Here is an 8598-nt window from a genome sequence, read left to right on the forward strand (position 1 = left end):
TTCATTCAGTGGAAGCTTGTCGTGTGAGTATTATCAACTTATCATTTATTTGTTGTTTTTACTGTTTTTCATTGCCTTGCCATTTCAACCATTTTCAATATTAAAATTTGTTTTTGCCACTGCATGTCCATTTGCCATCTCATCAGAATATCAATTCATATCCACCCACATTTACTTTCCATTGTCGTGACATTTTATATTAGTACATATCAAACTTTTGTAATTTCAACCATTCTCTGTGGAGACGATACTCACTCATCACTTTCTTACTTGAGCGATTGTGTATAATTGCACATTATTTGCGTATAATTTTATAGTACTCACAACAAGCAACAATATTAAAATTAATTAAATTTATAATCAAATTTAAATTAAATACTAAGATACTAAAAATTAATTTATTAAATAACTTGAGTTGTTTGATTGTAGCTCTAAAATAATTGATATGTATTAAAAAAATTTGATAAAACTAATGTTATTATAAAGTAGTTTTTTGTTATAAATATTTTCATACATTTGACAATGAACGCTCAATCATCCTTGCTGAAGTTGTTGATACTCAAACCTGAGATCTATAAGAATAACATTCATTCTTTTAACCACTGAAGTAATTTGGTTCGTGCCCATTCAATTTTTTAAAATCAAACGTAAACATGTTACAAATACAGATGTCTCATTAAAATCTTTTAGAGACTTCTGATGATAATGTAAACCAATTTGTTATTGTCGAAGTAAAGATTGGTCATGCAAAACGTGCTTTTTGGGAACTCACGACATACCATGGCAAAAGTCCCAAGTTGCTAATATTGCAACTCAAGTGAACCACCATTGTTGTATTTCTTCCGCAAATCAGTAACTCTACTATTATTCATTCTTCTATACGAAAGTCTAAAGTTTCCGAATTTTTTTTAAAAGATATTTCAAGATTTATCTAAAGATCGCATCTATCCACTTGTCGACCCATTAATAACCATCAATCCTATGACTGATACCTAACACCCTACTGTCTATGTCAGGGACATATATACCTACACAGATATGGCTAAAAAGAAGAGCTGCAACCACACACTCACCTTTCATCTACTTCATTCATTCACTCTCCTTTCTTAGAATTATTCACTGCAACTCTCCATCCAGTTCGAAAAGAATGAACCGCTTAAGACCACCACCTTCGTACTCACACCATTCAACAAATATACATTTATAATATCATCTAATTTATCTATAATAGTTTGTACCGACGTTTTCATTCGCATTACTCGGTATCCAGCCTTGTCAAAATATTTTCAATTACAACATTATTTACAGATATATAAATAAAATAAAATATGGAGTATTTGATGCACAGTAAGTGTACTAAACAATAACACATCATTAAGATTAGAATAAGCTTTTTTATTTTCACGAATGGATGAAGCTCCATTTCAACATATAGGTGATAGTCAATTAATGGAAATGTTACAATAAATTACAACGTAAACTTGAAGAGAACAAAATTTTTACATCAGATGCCGCTGCTTCTTCTATAAGATGCTGCAGTGTTATTTCTCCTTTTCTTGTATCTTTCTATTCAACTATGGCACCAAAATTTATGCTGTTATACAAGATAAATGGACCTATGAATGGATGATACTTTTACAAATAACAATTATTTTTACCACAGTACAGCAACAGCTTTCCTGGGAAAATCACTACAAGCTCACGGCTCTTGATGAAACCTCCGATTCTCCTTCTGCCTCCTGTCCTTCTACTGATGGAAGGTTTTCCTGAAATTAAGTACAGGCAACAATCATGGTTACCAAATAATGTTCTGATGATGTAAAACTGATCCAAGCTCTTTACCACCCAACCAAGTGTCAATGAGCTATATAAATGAATAAGGGGTGTGGACACCCCAGCACACTGATATATGATCAAAAGAGGTAGATGCTATACACCCTAAAACTTACAATAGAATCCTTCAACTTGGCTTGGACAAAGTAATGCTCCAAAGCACCGTCCCAACGAAGAACTTTCCCTCCACAACCATGGATATCTGTTGAACCCACTGATTCCTCATCAACCACAACAACATCTACTTTATTGTGTCCAGTCTTTACATCTGGAATCTGAAACATACATGCATCAAATGCTTCAACATGAAACTTTTAATTTCATAAGGATATATCTATGCCCCATGTTGCTTGGACTCTATTTTTTCCTTAAAGTATATGTGTCCGACATATGGATATGAGACATGACTTCCGAGGATTCTCCAAATAAATGGAAAAACTTGAAAAGTCCAACCATACCCATATTCGACATTCACACCAGAGTCCAAGTAACAGTCTATACCAAACTCATATGCTTGACTGAAATTCTTCCAAAACTTAGGGCCCTCAAATACCTCATACATCGCTTCAGTGAGAGTGCTTTCCAGTATAGCTCTTAAACCCCTGGCACCTGTATTCTTAGCCATTGCCTTCTTAGCAATTAATCTCAATGCTTTAGGTGTAAAATGTAGCTTCACCTGAAATTAAAGAAGTAATGATTGAAGAGTTAACATAATATTTGTGAATTAGCTATGTTACTCAAACTTGGGAATGAGTTCTAGATACTGGTATGCACCCAATATGGGTATGATTAGATTTTTCTAAGTTTTACATGTTTGGAGGATCCTTGGAGATTATATCCCCATACCCATGTTTCAGACACGACTGTCAAACACGGTTACTTTAAGGAAAAAAAGAACCCAAGCAACATAGTCAAACAAGGAGGGTAAGAGCAGAGAGAATTTGAACAGGCAGAGACAACTTACATTGTTCATGAGAAATAACTTCTTGTACTGTTTTCCAAGAGCATTTTTTGGTTCTGTAAGCACCTGCATCATTTTTTCTCAACGATTAGTAATATAGAAAGTGTAACTAGTAAAGGCGTCGCCAAATGAAGATCCCATTGAATTTAATCATTCTTTATTGAGGAAAATAAAAGCTACTTAACGAATTCAATCATTCCCGTTTAAGGAAAAATTTTCCATTTAGTAGCATTAACTTCTTCTTCTTAAGTATTTATTTCCCCTTTTTCTAATTTTATTAAAGTAAAATACTTACTAAAAGAATCAAGAAACCATCTATTCCATATTTAATATTTAGTAGAATACCAAACAATTTTTGCAGAAACAATTTAATACTTAATTTTTTTCAGACAAAAATTCAGTGTTTAGTTTTTTCCTATTATTATTAAAAAAATATTTTGTCAAAAAACAACTAAGTTTTGTTATGAGTTATAACCCTATACATTGTACATGGAGTTTTTAAACTCACTGGTAATCCAATTGTCACATATGATTAAGACATTTGTCACGTTGAAACCAATAAAATTTAAGGTAAAGCGTAATTACTTGTTTGCTTAAAGTTAAAAAGATGATGTTACCTGCACAAGTTGCTCCTCTGTCAAAGCTGACAAAGTAACTAGTATTGGAAAGCGTCCTATAAACTCTGGTATGAGGCCATATGCAATAAGATCGGAACTCTCAACCTGAAATGCAAATGTGGCTTACAGATCTAACTGGAACTTAATGTAATTGTTGTTCTTTGATGTACATATCATTTTTGTTGTCTTATCCTTAGAAAGAAAGTAGGAAACAGTTTTTATTCTCACTGATTCAAACAAAGACGATGTCACTGCAGCATTGGTTACCCACAAGGTTCTCATATTAGCACGAACAGGTGCTCCAAAACCAATTGAAGAATCTTGCTGTCTGGTTTACGCCAACAAATAATTAAACGCCCTAAAACATAGAAAGCAAGACATCTGGAAGAGAATTACCCTTTTTGTAAAGTATTAATAAGAGTTTACCACTCTGAAATAGTTTTGTCAAGATCAACAAATGCTCCACTACAGATGAAAAGGATGTCTTTTGTGTCTATCTGCATGTGATTTACATCCCATTTAAGATTAGTTGCAAAAGTTATCTCTATTAAATAATGGAGCCAAGGAACCATCCTAAATTCATAAATAAAAAAGTAAAAGAAATTTCATGCATTAAAATTTGAAACAGTCTGTCCCATATAGCAGAGAAAAATATGATATAGTTGCAGAACTGAAAAAACAAACAATAGGTTATAGATACACAAGAGAACATACTCATCATAGAGGCACATTTGTGAGTGACGATAAATCAAAAGAACACCTGTATACTGTCAGTCCGAGGATGCTTCCTTGCTCCCTTCTCTGGAACATTTACAATCTGCCCAAAGAAATATTTATCAACTGTGAGGCAGCAAGAAAGGATGCTGCTTTAAACGTCAAAATAGGTCTAACACAAACGCAGGTAGGAAAAGAGAGGCAAGATAGAAAATACTTGACATTTATGTAGATTATATCATGTTGCATATCCTGATTGTGACTTCCAAATATAAACATTTCATTCATAAAATCTTCTACATACTAAGAAGTTGATGCATTACAGGTTCTAAGTTAAACTGAATTTTTATACAAAATTAATACATATATGTATTTAACTATGTATATGATATGTTTATTGTCTCTCAAGGAAAGAGCTATACAGCAAAAGGAAACGAACAGGGGAAAAAAGGATAAAAAATGAAAATTTATGTTATTTTCCCATTTCCTTTCAATTATAGAGGAAAAAGTACAATATCCTTACTGAAAATATTACTAGTTTATACAGTCAGACTTCAGAGTTCAATACAAATATAGTTTATAAGACTTCTAAAATCTATAAGATTTGATAAGTTACAACTCCTGATATACTTGAGTTTTAAAGCAACAGTTTCTAATTTTGGCTTCATCTCAAATCTCTTCTCCAGATTAAACCTCTTCCAAACATTTACTTTTATAATAAATCCTGGCCCTATGCCACGAAAGCAAACAATTATTCTTCAGCTGATAGTCTTGTTCAAATTATCATTTTTCTGTTAATTCTTTTAGGGAAAGACTAATTATGTCTCTACATATTGCTCAGAAATTATAACCAGTATCCCAGTTCGGTCAATCCCCAGATAATTATTAGACTAGCTACCAATGAATAAGGGGAAGAAGCTTAGAAACACAGAGACCACTAATGTGCTTCTGTTGGAAAGCAATATTGCAGGAAGTGAATAGGGCAACCGGCATAAATATTCTCATATTAAATATTAGAAACATTACATATATAAACTAATAAAAACAATATACCAACCTATAACCAAACAGCTATTTTCTCAAAAAAAAACAATAACTCACAGTTCCCTCTAACATTTTCAGCAATGCTTGCTGAACACCTTCCCCTGAAACATCTCTGCTAATGTTTAAGCGCTCAGCCTGCATAAGTAATTGAACTTTTCAGAAAATTTTAGGTCCAAAAGATATCCTAGATTAAAACATAAAACCAACAATTTGATTCGATTTTAAAAAGAAACTAAAGGGTGAATTAGAGCTGAAAAATTGCAGAACCTTCTTAGTAATCTTGTCAATTTCATCAATGTAAACTATTCCTTGTTGAGCTGCTTCTACATCGAACTCTGCAGCCTAGACATACATCAAAAAGAAAATATATATAAGTGTTGTTTTATATATATATATAACAACACATATGGATAACTTGGAAAATAACTATCCCTCCTATAATATAAAATTAAAGTCTGAAAAACACATCAAAAGATAAGAAAAAGTAATTCATCTCATTAAGGGGAATAGATGTAATTATTTTATTTCAATACTGCAATAAAGCCTAAAATATACATTGTTATTCTAGAAAATGTTCTAACTTTGCGCCAAAAGTTTTAAAAAGTAAGCTATAAGCTTCTCGACAGCCATTGGGTAATTTATCAAAAGGAAAATTCATAAGCCCTGATTCTCCCTCTAACTCTCCGTCTTAATTGTACCATCTTTCCTCTACATATATACCTTTTCACATTGCTGAATTTTTTGTTAATCTGACAGGTTCGTGGAATCAAGGATCATTGGAATGTCGTACAAATTTCTTTGCTTATTATTCTCTCTCCCAACATTCTTATTATACAATTGAGAAGGAATGCCATCAATAGTTTTGGTTCACCTTCACAATTCTTTAGTTCCAATATGTTTGATTTTACACAAAGGCATTGTGCAATTATAAGAGTTGTGACATATAACAACTAGGGGTAAGAGATAGAAGGGAAGAAAATTCAATGTGTTTTAGTTAGAAATGGAAGTACCGAAGTCTCATTGGTTGGAGCATATGCTTGGAAGTAGAAACTTGTCGTCCCCACTCCCTCATCATACTACTTACTAAAGATATTCTGAGTCCCACTAATGAGATGATAATGGAAATCTGCCTATAAGTCCTATGATGCAAGGACTAAAGTTAATACCGTGAGTAGTTTGTACAATATTGATTCAACATCTTCACCAACATAGCCAGCCTACAAAAAAGGAATAATTTGCCTCATTAAATAGGGCAGACAAAGTTAAGAAGAATGTTACCAAACAAAAGTGGGACCTATTGTAAGAATAAGTTCTTGGTTAGATCTCAGAGGTGTTTAGCAAAAGGCAGCAATTATTTCCCATAAAAAGATTTTGTTATGGCTTAGAAGCTACCTTACAGCTCATGTCATCAGATAAAATACTTCAACAAGCTCAAAGCTTGATTGTTGAAAGTTGCAACCATGATATTCTATATATGATAATTAAGGAACATATTCGAGCCTTGGGAAGAATAGAGTGGTGAATAAGGGATCAGAGAGTGCCAACTTCCTCAGGGCCAATGTGTTTCAAATGTTCCAGAATATGTATCTTACACGAACTTAAAAGATTAAAGTGCACAATGGACTTGCCTGTCGTAGGATATGTACATGTATAAGTAAGGTAATCCAATAAAGGAATTTCATGAACCCAACTAGGAACCTAGGAATAGCGAAGAGTGTATACCAGAGCCAGTTGGTCCGACAAAGAGCACATTGCTTTTCTCTATCTCCACATTTTCATTCTCCTCCAGCGCTTCTAAACTTGCTTCTACTCTTGACCTAGCATTCAAACCCGTGACCCAATTTTTCTAAAGACTATGTTATATATCAGTTTACCGTATGGAATACAATTAAGCTAAGATAATAAACTTCTATAAAAAAAATCTATCAAAAGCTAAGATAATACACATCAGTTTCAAAATTTTCATAACAAACATGGAAACTAACCCTTTCTCCAAGGAGGCATGGTATATTCTTTTATAATGGTTATAAACGGCAACTGACAACACCTGCAATAATGAATTTATTGCAATATACGAGTATTTGGATTTCATTTCTTTAGTTAGTCACAAACTTAAAAATCACGCACCTTCTTTGCCTTGTGCTGGCCGATAACGAACTTGTCAAGACCTTTGCAAATCTCTCTCGGCGTAGGCAAATCCTTCCCCAAATTGGCCCCTCCCAACCATGTGCTATTGCCATTAGCGTTGCCTACCTTGAGCCCATCATCTCTTAGGAAATTCACTCCGGGAGGAAAGGGTGGCCCAGGAGGAATTGGCACAGTGGGGCCGTTCCCAGGAGGTGTTGGCGGTGTTGGCGGAGAATGCTCGGTTCTAATATTGTCCCAAAACGATGTCCTAACGTTGTTACGAGTAGCGGTTTTGGAATTGGATTTAATCTCCAAGAAAGTGCCCTGGTGAGTGTATACGCGGTGGGGTCGAAAGTGGTAGGCGGTTCTACAAGTGGGGCAAAAATTAACGGTGGATTTACCGTTGCTGGAACTGGTGTCAGACGGATCTAAGGAAGCAGTGGGAAGACCGAAATTGAAGTAATTGTGATTGGAGCAGCGCGGACAATTTATCTCGGCTCTGATGCTACGAGTGAGAGCAGAAGTGGCAGCGCTTTTGGTTTTGGATTTAGCTTTGCTTCTATTCCTGTTAGTAGCATCGTTTTTGGGATTGTCATCGTAATTGTCGCCGCCTCCGCCGTCTCCTCCGCCGGTAGAAGAGAAAAGATGATGAATTCCACTTCCTAAACCAAAGGGGATCCTCCTCCAATTGGCCAAGCAATTCAAATGCTCCGTCACAACCAGGTTCCTCCATCTCCTCCACACTCCTCCAGACATATTTCGTTTCATAGATTTGGATTTGGATTTAGATTTAGATAATAATACAAATGGATCTTTGTTTTCTTAATTTTCCAAGGAAATTATATTTACTTTTCAAAAGGGGTAACTGTTTTTTTTAATATGATTAAGAAATAATAATAACAATTAAAACAAGAGAATAATCTCAGTGACCAAAAATGTCTTATAATATATGATTTTATTCAACTTTTTTTTGATTTGTCAAAATGACCAAATAAATCGTAATGCGATCGATAATTCACAACGCGATCTCCGGTATCGCAAATCAGTTTCCAGATTCGCAACGAGATTCTGACTATCGCATTGCGATTTTCCGAATTCTCAATGCGAATATGTAAATCGCAATGCGAATATGTAAATCGCAATGTGAATATGTAAATCGCAATGCGATTATGACTATCGCAGCGCGATTCTGACTATCGCAACGCGATTCTGACTGTCGCAACACTGAATTTCAAATTCGCAACAGGTTTTAGTTTCGCAACACAAATGTTTTGGGTATATAACTACGCAGCAGAAGCAACT

At 34.4% G+C, this 8598-nt stretch overlaps 1 pseudogene; it reads right to left on the reverse strand.

The window, feature by feature from the left end:
* Positions 1 to 1422: 1422 nt before the first annotated feature.
* Positions 1423 to 8075, reverse strand: LOC120174086 (annotated as a pseudogene).
* Positions 8076 to 8598: the final 523 nt, after the last annotated feature.

Source organism: Hibiscus syriacus, unplaced genomic scaffold, assembly GCF_006381635.1.
Source record: "Hibiscus syriacus cultivar Baekdansim isolate YM2019G1 unplaced genomic scaffold, ASM638163v2 tig00112000_pilon, whole genome shotgun sequence".
Taxonomy (NCBI): Eukaryota; Viridiplantae; Streptophyta; class Magnoliopsida; order Malvales; family Malvaceae; genus Hibiscus; species Hibiscus syriacus.